The sequence below is a fragment of the Larus michahellis genome, chromosome 2 (assembly GCF_964199755.1).
Source record: "Larus michahellis chromosome 2, bLarMic1.1, whole genome shotgun sequence".
Classification (NCBI taxonomy): Eukaryota; Metazoa; Chordata; class Aves; order Charadriiformes; family Laridae; genus Larus; species Larus michahellis.
In genome coordinates, this window is record NC_133897.1 from 40,272,581 (window position 1) to 40,285,307 (window position 12,727).

General features: G+C 40.2%; 1 protein-coding gene across 6 annotated transcripts in view; it reads right to left on the reverse strand.

Moving 5' to 3' along the window:
- The window catches only part of TBC1D5 (TBC1 domain family member 5), a 320,349-nt gene extending 308,267 nt beyond the window's left edge, over positions 1 to 12,082 (reverse strand). For 3 of the 6 annotated variants that reach the window (XM_074574989.1, XM_074574987.1, XM_074574985.1), the window contains exon 1: positions 11,823 to 12,068. The gene's annotated coding sequence lies outside the window, so the exon portion shown is untranslated. Of the gene's footprint in view, positions 1 to 9,630; positions 9,701 to 11,822 lie in introns of those variants that run through there. The other 3 variants (XM_074574990.1, XM_074574991.1, XM_074574988.1) reach the window with 3 other exon arrangements.
- Positions 12,083 to 12,727: the final 645 nt, after the last annotated feature.

Sequence of the window (12,727 nt, forward strand, 5' to 3'; positions counted from 1 at the left end):
AAGGTCCAGTGCAGTTAGATGATCCGTGACCAACTGTCAGAGATGACAGAGCTTACAGCAGGGTGTTGAACTTTGAGCTCTGGATCTAAAATGGTCCACTTCAGAAACGCTAAAGAGGCTGGATGGCAGAGCCAGAGCTCCGAGAGGAAGGTATCAAATCAAATGTCCAGAGTGGAAGAGAGAGCTTCTCCCTCTGTCTTTCACCTACACAAGATGACAGATGTCAGTTAAATGTTTTTTCATTTGTTTACATGTACAAGTGATTAGAAAGTCTGCTTGCATTTCAATTCTTTACCTTCAAATTCCTTCAAATTACCTTCAGTTCTTTACCTTCTTCAAATTCTTTAGGTCATCCTTTACCTGTGTCTTCAAGTCAATATATCATAATGGTGGCACAGACTTTGTTTGAAAGGAACTGACAGTAAAACATAGCTTCAGCCTCAGAAAAGGCAAATGTCAAATGGAAGTAAAAATCCTTTGAAACACTGCGTAAAGACGTGAAAGTACAGAAGCGTATTTCAAGTTACAGGGAAGAGGTTAGCATATCAGAAGGGACTACATGGAAAGCCACTGTATCCAGTGGATACTATAAACAGACATAGCAATGAATCATGACAAACCCATTACTAGCTGCTACAACAGAATTCTGGAATTGACACTTGTTTTGGTTCCTTCAAAACTAAGCAAAATAAACAAGAATAAAATTGGCATGGCCGTAACTTTTCACCAAGCAAAATTCTTAACTGTAGACAGGAATTAGTCTCAAGTGAAATGGCAGTTAATTCATTGTTGTCAGTTCAGGATACTTTTCAATGATGAAATCATTGCAAACTGTAACTCAGGACTTTGAAAGATAAATTCTCTCACGTTGAAAAAATGAAACTGCCACCCAACCTTCACTTACTCTGAAGCTAACCTGAATAATAAATCTAGAAGTTGTCTGGTCAGGGTGAGTAAGAAACGTTAGCTGAAATAGAATACTAGCAATCTAGTGACTTGCTGGCAACTTGAGTCCTTTTTTTTTAGAGGAGAAAGCACAGATAATACATCAAGCACAACAGAAGTAGTGTCAGCTTGGTGTAATGTACTACTACAGACTTCTTTCTAAAGCAAACTGAATATTTGAGAAAAATGAGAAATCCTTGACCACTTTTCCTCTCTCAGTATCAAATACATCTTTGTCACCATTTTCACCACTCAGGTTCAAAACGAGATGATCTTCATCAGCTCCTCTTCATCTTCCAATATATTCAGATCTCATCCAAAACTTTGTTGTCATTCTTGTTGTTTTTTTAATAAGACCTATACATGTAACAGTCAACCTGCCTATACAGCTAAAATTCTCACTTACCCCACTTAACCATGCGATCCAACTCACCTCCCCACCAATCCATGCAGTGCACAACCTCTAAAATGCTCATCTCACTGGTTGCCAAAGACTTCAATAACTGTAAAGACAGTCATCTTTAATGATCAAGCCCTCATCAGCAATTTTACGCAACTTTTTTTGTTTGCATCTTTATCATTGCATACCATTTTACAACAATCAAAGACGGCCTTAGTAAAAACCCTTGTAAAAGTCTATATCTTCCATTACTCCAACAAATGGACTTAGCCAATACAATCTGCTTCAATATCTAAAACCGTATCTTTATTGGTAATGTATTTGTTTTTCCTTCCTCACGTTTCTTTCCTAGTGAGTAGTTATGCGGTGCTTAGCTGCCTACTGTGGTTAACCCACAACCCTGCCTTACAATGATTTCTGTTGCAGTTGGACCTACTCATGGCTTGAAAACACAGAAGCAGAGGAGCTTGACATGCAAAAAAATCAGGGAAACAAGATGTGGAGACATACACTGTAATAAACAAAATGAAAAAGAATAACGGCCAACAAGGGTTCAAGACACATGCTCTGTTTTGTTGATTTTGATTTTACTCCATTTTTCCAGAAGATGGAATCTTAGAAGTACGCTAGGTTGTTTCATGCTTAGGAAAGTCCACGGCTGCAAGCAGAATGAGACTGCAGAGAAATAGGTAAGAGGGATCTAAAAGAAATGCTCAGTGTTAAAAAAAAAAAAGGCTATTCAATGCCTGTTGATAAGCTTTACACTGAGGGTTTTCCTCTTAAACCCACCAGTTAAAGCCCTAGTCACCCACTTCCTACCTGGCCATTCTTCTTTCTCAAGCTCATATGGCTTGAGTTCGACTGATCCATTACTTTTGGAAGGGGATGGTGCGAGCCTAAAACTTCTGAGCTTAATAGAAAATGGGAGTCTTACTGAAAGCTACCTTGAAACACTGGCAAAAGACTGACGATCTGTATTGGGAGATGTCTAATATGGTCACGGACTAAATGATAAATAACAGCAGCTCTAAAAAACGAAGCACTCCAGTCAACCTACAAAAATTATAGCATGAGTCTACCAATGTACTTTTATCCCAATCTGGGTAAGCTGTTACAAGGAGTAAAATGATGTTCACTCAGCCCACATTTGCCCTCTTCTCAGATAAAATTACTCATAGTGGAAATTATAACCATGACTGATCATACACTATTACTGCAAATTAATGTAAAAATCTAGTCTCACCCAACAGCTATGAAACAGCAACAGCATGCTCTAATTCCCGGCATATGTCAGTTTTGAATACTGACTTATAGGTAGAGCTACATATTTTTCTTCTAATGCACAAGAACATTGTCATTTTATCTAAAACGCCTAAAGACCAGAACAAAAATATATAACATACTAAAGACAAATCAGGACTTTCTCCAATCACTGAGGCTGCAGAGCGCACAGGAGTGCTATTAAAGTAACACAGCATCTCAGCTGGATTTGCAACAGCTGATAGTGCCACTTGTTCATTCTGAATGTGTACCCCAATCCATTCATTTTGAATGTGTACCTCAATAGCATCGAAGTGGAGCTATGTCCAGTGATAGCAGCTGCTACTGTCCTCTGCTCTACTCAATTTCATAAGGACTGAACCTTGCAATAAATGGATTCTGCATTTGTGGGTAAAGGCAGCATGATTGCACCAACTATATGTCTGACATCATCATCAGATATTAAAAATTAATATTAACTTCTATCTGTCCAATATATGTTTTCATTTCTTCTCAGGTACAGAATTCCTCTCACTTCACTCTAAGAACGTACTTAAGGCTCCAGACAAAAGTTGAGAGACAAAAGACTAGGAAGCTTTTCCATCTCTGAAAACTGAAGTTTGACATTTTATCTTGAAGGTTTGTTAAATCAACAAACAACTTCACTGATCAATGGTGGGAAACAAAAGCAATCAGCAAACTGCTTGGGTCCATATACAGTTCTGAAAAATTTGTAGTATATGAAAGGGGCCATGAACAGCTGTTAATCAGCTAGAAATGGAAAAGGTATTTCTTGCTCCATACTTACCTTATTCTATCTATCCATTAAATCTCCTTCCAATTCCCTGACTTGCAGTCAAGCCTCAACTGTCATCTTGCACCTGAATCAAGCAATCTTCAAGCTGCAGACTCATGGGCAAATACAAAAACCAAAGTAGCTTTCTACTCAGTGAAATCCACACCGCCTACAGAAGGGAATCTTGTGAAAAAGGGACGCTAAAGTTTCAACTGTAAAACATTTATATTGCCTTACTACATAGCCAGAGTTGGGGAAAAGGTAATTCAGTTTGTTGGATATTTCAGAAATGTTGTATCAGAATTAATTTTTAATTTCAAAGTATAACTGCCCCAAATGAACTTATTTAAAGTAATACACGGAGTACCAACATAAAATTTCAAAGGGCATTTCATGCCGACCTAAGTACTTCCCCAGAAAATTGTGAAGTAAATTCACAAAAAGCTGAAGTTTACCTTCATTCATAAAACGTTCTCAGTTCTTCTAATTGCTGCCTTCTTTGAAAAGCGCATTTGAAAAAAACCAACACACTAAACAAGTCCAAACTACAATACGCACACTCCATCAATCTAAAATGCAAGGGTTTTTATTCCTTTTCTTCAGTTTCCAAGACACTGACTTTTGATTGAACACTTTCTATGTATTTTGTGCACAACAAACATATACCACCAATGCGTTTAGAAGAAACTTTTCCACTGATTCAGATATGAGTTTCCTCTTATCACAGAAAGTCAGAAACTTCCTGCTTGTTGCACTTCCCTCTACTTGCACTCATCCACTGTTCTCCCATCCAGCCACAAAAATTAAATTTATGGGAGTCCAGATTTCTGCATACTTCAAAAGAAAAAAACCTTTTCAATATTATCTGCTACGTATTTTCATGAAGCAATAAAACTGGCAGGGCACAACCAGTATAAGCTTTCTGTATAAATGTGAATCTACAATGAAAACTAGAGGTGAAATCTTTGGCCTGTTAGCCTCAACTGCTTAATGCATTGGACTTAAAGATTATGGGGTATAACAAATTTTAAAAGGTATCATCACAAGCAGCACCAGGTTGAGTTTTCAGTCTATAAAAATACACACACATATATAAAAGAATTGCCCATTTATGTATTTGAATGTATTAACTTTTCCCCAAACTGTGTATATTTTATTAGCACCATAGGCATACGTGTAAATGATGTAAATTAAAAATGAGTCAGGCCTAAAGGAGGAAACACTATGCTATCGACCCATGAATAACTGAAAGACAAGCAAGGCTCCCACATATTTTTTTAAATATGTGGTTTCAATTGAAATAACAGGCTGTATATGCTGCAGGTGTTCAAGCCACTGTTATGAAAGCATGTGTAAGTTTTACAGGAAGCAGGACATACAAAACAAGCATGAGTATCAGCTGAGAGCCACTCCTCTCTGAAGAAATTAGTAACCCCATTATCCTCCCCAGCACAATTATCAAACAACCTAGCAGATTTACATTAAGAGAAGTATACTAAATGTTTACTTGTATTTGTCCCATAAGCATTAGTACTATTCTCATTATATCCACTCTTCCACTCCTCAAATTTCTTTTACTTAGTCTACTATTTAACATGTTTAAATTATTTTTAATTTCTCTCATTTAACAAACTCATTTAAATTGTGTGATTTATTAAATATTTTACAGTGCACTCCTGTATTAGCTGTGATGGGATATTACAAAATCTGGGTTCTAACTGGAGCTTCCTCTTTGAGTTGTTGCTTGGCCTTGAATAAGTCACTTCCCTCTCACTGAAAATGATTAACATTATTTTCATTTAAAGATGAAAGGCTCTACAAAACTGCTAAATGTTAATCATGAATACTCCAGATAAAGTTTAGTCAAGAAGGTACAAGAAATCAAAGCACCACCTTGACACTGAATTCTCTCATTCAGATTTACAGTGCAGCGAGCATGCTGATATGAGAACGATTACGAAATAAACATGAAACATATCATCACAGGCTTAAAAGTCTCTATTTTTAAAAGAGGTCAATTTTACATCTGAAAAGTCAGTGTGAAAACTGACAAACCCTTTTAAAGCAGAGATGACAGAAAAAAATAATCATGGTTTAAGAAAATAATCTTAATTTTGAAAGAGAATCTGTTGGGGAAGATCAGAAAATACATGAACAGTTTTCAACTCTGCAGCATGTCAACCTTCAATCAGTAAAATATAGGCAGATCTTCATCCAGATATAGATGCTGCCTTGCTGTGAACAACGACAGGAGGAAAAAAAAGGTTGGAAGAAGGAGGGTGTATATCCACATCATACAGGATGCAGGAGCCACTGGTCACATCCACCAGTGTTAAAGGAAAATTTCAGGACCCAGAACACAACCATATTTGTCAACGCCATGTGAGATTAATGACGTTAAAAAATGTAAGTATATGGGCAGCATGCTGGCAAATCAAATTTGTTATTGACACATCTAAAGCACAGTAGATAAGAAATAATCATCAGTGCTGCTCAAATAACTACTGAGCTATAAGCTACTCTTAACAATTCAGAACAGTGTGCTGAGCATGGCAGTGGGAATGTAGATTATAAATACAACATTGTAGAATTTGTAAAAAGATTACATATTTCCATGGGTAATGAAAACACCCACCTATATAAAAATGCATATCAACAAGAAAAATACTATGGGGAAGAGTGGTCAGGATCAGCACCATAAACTGTTATAAACTGTAAAGAATTTGAGGAGCTCCACGGTATGGCGATTATTCCACAACTGGCAACTTTTTTGCAACTTCCTTTAAAACTTTGGCCATTGTAGTGATGGCCAGGTACAGTTCTTATGCTAACATCAAAGTGAAGCCTAAATACCAAAAATGCACTTCTACAGTTCTAGAAAGAGTCATTAAAACTTTCAACAAATTCAATACCTTTGCGAAATTCAAGTCTATTCTCAATACACATCACATAGCTATACTTTTTCCTAATAGGAAAAAGAAAACGCCAGAAGTCCGTTTGTGTAAAAGCTACAGATTAAATATCACTTATTATCAAGCAGGCACAACCCAGGTTTCAATAAACATCATTCAGACATTCATTACCCGATAGCTCAGAACCAAAGGATACAGACTATCTGTAGGTCTAAGGGTTAAATAAGGCAGCTCACTTAGAAGGTGGTGACAGTACAGGTCTGTTACAGACCATCAGCTCAAACTAGGTAACAGTAGGATTTTCTTTATAAGCCCATATTGGTAAAGTGCTGAAAGAAAAATGTTAAACTGAAGTCTTTAATAATAAAACCTAATATCTCAGGATCTTAAGCAGCTAACAGTAAAAAAATCTGTTTTTAAAAATTATTAGCAACAGTTTTCTAACAGCACTCACCATAACCAACACAGATAAATTATCATATATCCCATTATAATGGCTAAAATGAGTAAGTCACTGGACTGGAAACTGGGGATAGTCTAAGAATTACTGATCATGATCAGATTACACAGCCAGACAGAGATTACTGACATCTATGTAAACATATGATGCATATACACGCTCATATTCCTGCGGTTTCAAAATTTATGAAGCTGAAAAGATTTATGAACAAAATTGGGAAAAAAAAATCTTAGACAGAAAAACACGAAAATGGAACTTTCCTTAAGAGGACTTTTATCTATGGTCAGGCAATTCTACAGCTAACAAAGAGGACAATTTTGGCCACAGCTCATCCTAGCTGTTCAAAACCTGATGTTTTTGAAAAAACAAGCAAGTATAAGGGAAAAAAAAAAGCAAGATCAACAATGCAGAAAAGGGGAGGCTGGATCGCCATCAACATAAATTAGAGTTATGGAGTGAAGAAACAGAGAGACATGAAATATCCACATATGACACAGCCAAGAATGTTAGTAACAAACACCACCTCAACAACAGCAGAGGCCCATGACAAGACAGAGGTGGCAGAAGTGTTAAAAATCGTAAGGAAAGATCAAAAATAGTCAATAAATACTTTCATTCTATAGTTGGAAAGATTCAAAATGGTATAATTGTAACACATTATATTGATTTTTTTTCCATCTCATTTGTTAAACAGATGTTCCAGATCAGATGTTAAAAAAATATTGAGAGACAAACGTTTTAAATCAGCGTACTTGTTAAACTTATCCAAGAGTCCCTGAGTAGTCAGCCCAGCAAATCTATGATCTGCTGATGTTCTTTTAAAACTATGTATTTTAATATCTCTATCTGCCTTTAAATGCTAGGGACTGCCACCATGCAGAGGAGTGAAAACACAGTGTCAAAGGGACAAACCAAGTTTTAAGGGAGTCTGATATGAGAGAGAATTCAGACGAGATAACAAGAACCAGTGAAAAACAGATGCATTCAAATGTATTCAAACAATAATTGCATGCCTTATTTTTAAATAGTGGAAAAGATGAATCACTGAAACAAGTCATCCAGAGAAGTAAATGGTAGATTCTCAGTATCTCGATACACTTTAAGAAAAAAAAAAAAAAAAAAAAGCTTAGCCAACTGAAAGTTCAGAAAACAAACTCATTGAAACAAAAACTGATGCTGTAATACATTTAAGGTGAAACGTTCATGTATTAAGACAGATTTGATCCCCACTCTAATGCACTACTACATGATGCAGTACTAAATGCAAGTCAACTTAAGCAAGCACATGAACTTTTCACATACACAGAACAAGATTAATTAGTAGCGTGGTAATAATGTTCTTTAATAAACCTAAAATAACGATTTGCCAGTCCATTAACAGAACAAAAAGCCCCTCAAGTTAAATAGTACAGAAGGAAAACGTTTGTTTTGTTGTTTTTTTTAAATAGAACACAAGATACCACGATACTGCCTCTTTTTTGCTGCATTCAGTTCAACATCACTGACACATGATTCTTCCTATTGTTTTCAAACGATTTCCAACCAGATTTCAGGTCATGTATGACTCAGTGCCTTTGGGAAATCTACATCTAACCATTAACAGGGGCAAAATACCCACTTCTATTCTCTTCAGTAATTCATCAACCTTTATCCAAAATATGCTAAACGTTGAACGTTCATCTCCAAGGTCACAATGCAGTTTGACTACCTGCTCCACTTGGCTCTTGCTTCTTACCTCAACTCTCAGAGCATAAATATAGTTAACCATTTCTCCTCAAAGACTGTCACACACAGATTCCCATAAGATTCAGAGTAATCATGCTTTTTCCTATTCAACATCACTAAAAAGAATATGAATTATCAGATTATAATGTTATACAACATGACAGGGACCTCAAACTCTGCATCATTTTCAAGTACTTTTTAAAAAAGTATTTGATCACAGAAGCTGTGACATCAGGAAAAAAAAAAAAAGACATTTGGATAACTGATAAAAACATTCTTAAGTAAAACAGGCCACAGTAGCATCCTTCCTAAACACTGGAAATGGCAACAGCTATGCCCCTTCTTTTGGAGGTCAAAAATTGAGAGTTTAAGCCTCACTAATATAACAACTAAACACTTGCACGCAACTCCTTCTACCACGTTTAACAGCCCGCTTCCTCTGAGAGCACAACTCAGAGAAAGATCTGTGTTTTTATAGACTACAGACTGAACTGCTTTGGGCACTCTCCTGGGCTAGAAGAAGCAGCACACAAAACCTAGAGCTTATTTACTACAGAGCAGTGTCGAGTCTAAGCCAAACAGTTTAAATAACATACCACATTTGCACTCTGCAGACATCACTGGCTTCTGATCCAAAATGCTCTTACACGTGCTAATCAACAAAGCCTCAAATGGACTAGGAACTGATTATCTTAGAAACTGTCTATCCTCCACAATTCTCAGCAACAGCTGTTGTCAATTACAGCAGCATACCTAACAGTTTAAGATAAAACTCCTAAGGATGGAGCAGAAAGTAAACTTCCTAAGACTTCGTCAACAGAATTCCTTTCAGGGCAAAGTGTAAAACAGTTTTTTGCATAGCCCTTCCCCAGTGAAAAATGAAGTCATAATAGCAACAATAACCCGGAGACAGCAAAGATGATCTCTTCATTAGCATAAAGCATAGGCAGGCAGAGAATGTATAACACACTTCCACCAAATCATATTTTATTTCCACATTAATACGAGGTACCAAAGTCCAAAAGATGCAAGTGCTATTCAAATGCAAACAAGAGAGAGAAGAACAATGTTTGAGTAAAGCCAACACCGTAACTCAAAGAAGGAAAAATGTGAGAGGAATTTTTTCACTTACATTTTTCAACGGTAAGTGCCACTCTGTCGCAGGTGGGACAATATTTTAAGAAAAGCTCTGAACCATTTCCACATGACAAGTGAGCTTTGCTCATGTTGCAGCAGAAACTGAAAAGCTGTTTGTTAAAAATCAAGTTTGTGGCTTCCCTCAGGTTGCTGAGAAGGTGAAATGAAGTGAACCATACAAGAATCTCACCAGTTTAATTAATCATTAAACAAAGCTACCAGTACGAGCCTTAGTCTCCTTCCCATCCACAAGGCTGGAGAACAGACTCTTGTCCTCATCTCACTAACAAAAGGACGCCATTAATATCTTTTGGAACTTTCAGTTTTCATAGGAGTTTACCACACATGTAGCATCTAAATTACGAAGCCACCATAAAAAATTTAGAGGGAAAAAATGCACCTTCTTCCCCATATGCACTTATACGTAAATACAGTAATTGCTGATGCTCTCCTACTTTGTTATGAACTGAAGTTCATTATGTAGGCTCACAGTTCATACACAGGGAAGCTCCTGCAGTTGGGTCAGCAGCAGTTACCAATTTCAAGAAAATATATAAAAAGTTTAAAAACTCGGCAATTGCTTTGTAGTAGGCTGTGTCAAATTCTGTGTTTACATGATAGTCCGAAAGTATTACAACACAACCTTAGTTGTAACAAATCCAGTAATCGCTACTATTATATATATTCACATGACTTTTAGGATAACAGCGTTTAGGCCATACATGGGCTGTGTGTCAGTGAAAAAGAAGTCTGACAACTGGTAATTCACAATTGTGTTAACTCAGAAAATTATTACATTTACCAAAAAAAGGACTGGTTTCAAAAATTGAAATCATTATCACCCACAATGTATTTTTCCTTACTGCCCAGTTTTAGATCTTATGGTATTTCAGCCTCTGAGCTGCAAATGTAACAGCGGATGAGGATTCAGAGAGGTGGGATCTAAGACTAATTTAATGTTTCACAACCCTCAAATTCTCAAAAATATTTTCAATAATCAGACCATATTTATTTTGGAAGCTCTAGTTTTCATGAAGGAGGTATTATCAGTAAATAGCTGAATTACCATGTGGCAAGTAACAGAACTGACAAATAACTTTAATGAACTTTCATTGCTCTGAAAATAAATACTCTCTTATGTGGTGCTTTTTAACCAAGTTTTGGAGTACTTTGTAAGGGAAGGCAAGCAGGATTACTGAGAGTAAAGAGGTGCATGGACGCTGTAGAGCTGAGTGGCGGAACTGGAAGCGTATTCTTGTCTCCCATGTCCCATCGCAGTACATTTTGGAACATGATCATTTCACATGTATACCACTTTCACGCGTATACTAAAGCAAGGTTATGCCAATATGGTGGAAAAACTATTCCTTAAAAGCAATAAAGCCTCCAAGATACACGATACCATAGGATACGTAGCTAAACTAAACTACTGATGGGTACAGCAATCTAAGAGTACAAAACCCTCAAACAGCTAAAACGTGCTAATTGCAGCCCTTGCACTGAAATCCGGACTTGTACACCACTTGAACTGCTGTATCCTACAGAAAAAAAAGTGTGACAGTTAAACATCTACCGCTGATGGCAATAAAACTGGCCGGCTAGCACAGACTGAGTCAGAGAGGTGAGAACAGGGAGGAAGAGAGGCTCTGGGGCAGGAAAAGTGGAGGGAAACCAAGCTGCTTCTAAAAACTCTTTTTCAAGGCCTGGAGGGCGTGGGGGGGGGGGGAGGGAATAAGTAATCACGAAGACCTTAACTTCCCTCTTCAGCCACCAGAATCACCACCAACAATACAAAAAAAATAATCCAGAGGGGGAAACCTTGTGATAAATCTGCCTCCTCCTCCCTCCCTGCTCTCACCTCCCAGAACGGAGGCGCTGGCTCCAGAGGTTCCTGCCAGGAAGCACCTGCCCTCAGCACACCCGGGGCCCACACCGGGCCGCCCCCCCCGCTCCGGCGGGCAGCCCCGGCGGGAGGGAGCCTGAGGAGGCCGAGGAGCGGCGGCGGCGGCAGCAGCCCGTTGCGCGCAGGCCTCACCGCCCCTACCGGCCCCGCTGCTGCCCACTGACGGCCCGGGGCGGCCGGACCAAAGGCCTCGGCGGGGGCCGGAGCACTTTTGACTGCCGGGCGGCCGGCGGGGAGGGGGGCAAGCGGGTTAAGGGGAGCAGATGCTCTGGGGCTGGTTTTACCTGCTGCTGCTGCTGCCTGCAGTGGCATGAAGATCTGGCTCAGCCTCTCTCTCTCTCTCTCCCCCTCCCCGCCTGCCTCCCTCCCTCCCTCCCTGCGCGGCACACAGACCCCCGCGCCAGCCCGGCGCCCTGCGAGGGACGCGGGGCAGGGGGAGGCAGTAGGGGAGGCCCGGGGATGGGATGGGAAGGGAAGGGGAAGGGCTCTCCCTGCCCGCACACGGGGACGCGCGATGGCACCGCCCCCCCGCCCCGTCCCCGCTACCCTCCGCGCAGGCGCCGGCCCTGCCGTGAGGCCGCGGCCGCCTACAGGGCCTGCGCCTGCTCCCTCCGACGGTCGGCGCTGTTGGGCGAGCGCGGGGCTGGGGGTACCCGGGGAGCCGGGCGCCGGTGGTGGCCCGAGCAGGCCGGCGAGGAGGCGGAGGGGAGCCGGGGAAGGAAGGGTGGGGACGGGGCTTCCCTCGTGGCGGGCTGTGGCGCAGCTCGGCTGCCGCCCGCCCCGGCGGGCGACAGGGAAAAGGCGCTGGGGTTTGTTTGAAATGGGGATGTTTTCCGTTTGTTCGGGACCTTTTACCCTCTGAGGAAGCCTGAGGCGCTTTTATTTACAAAAAGCCTACGCAGAGTGTAGTTAGCAGTCACGCAAGGCCGGGGGTGAGGCGGGGGGGAAGCAGCTTAAAATGAGGTAACTTAACGTGAATCCAGTACGTTGCTCCCTGGAAGCAACGGGCCGGGTTCAGATTGATTGGGAAACTTCTTGGTGGAAGGAGGAGATGTGTGGTGTGAAGATGGATGGTACCAGGCCATGTTGGCTGGGCCCATGCTGGAGCCATGGGAGGGCCGAGGCTGCGTCCTGGCAGCACTCATCTTCCCAGCTGCCGAGGAAGAATTATCACCCTAAACACGTTTTT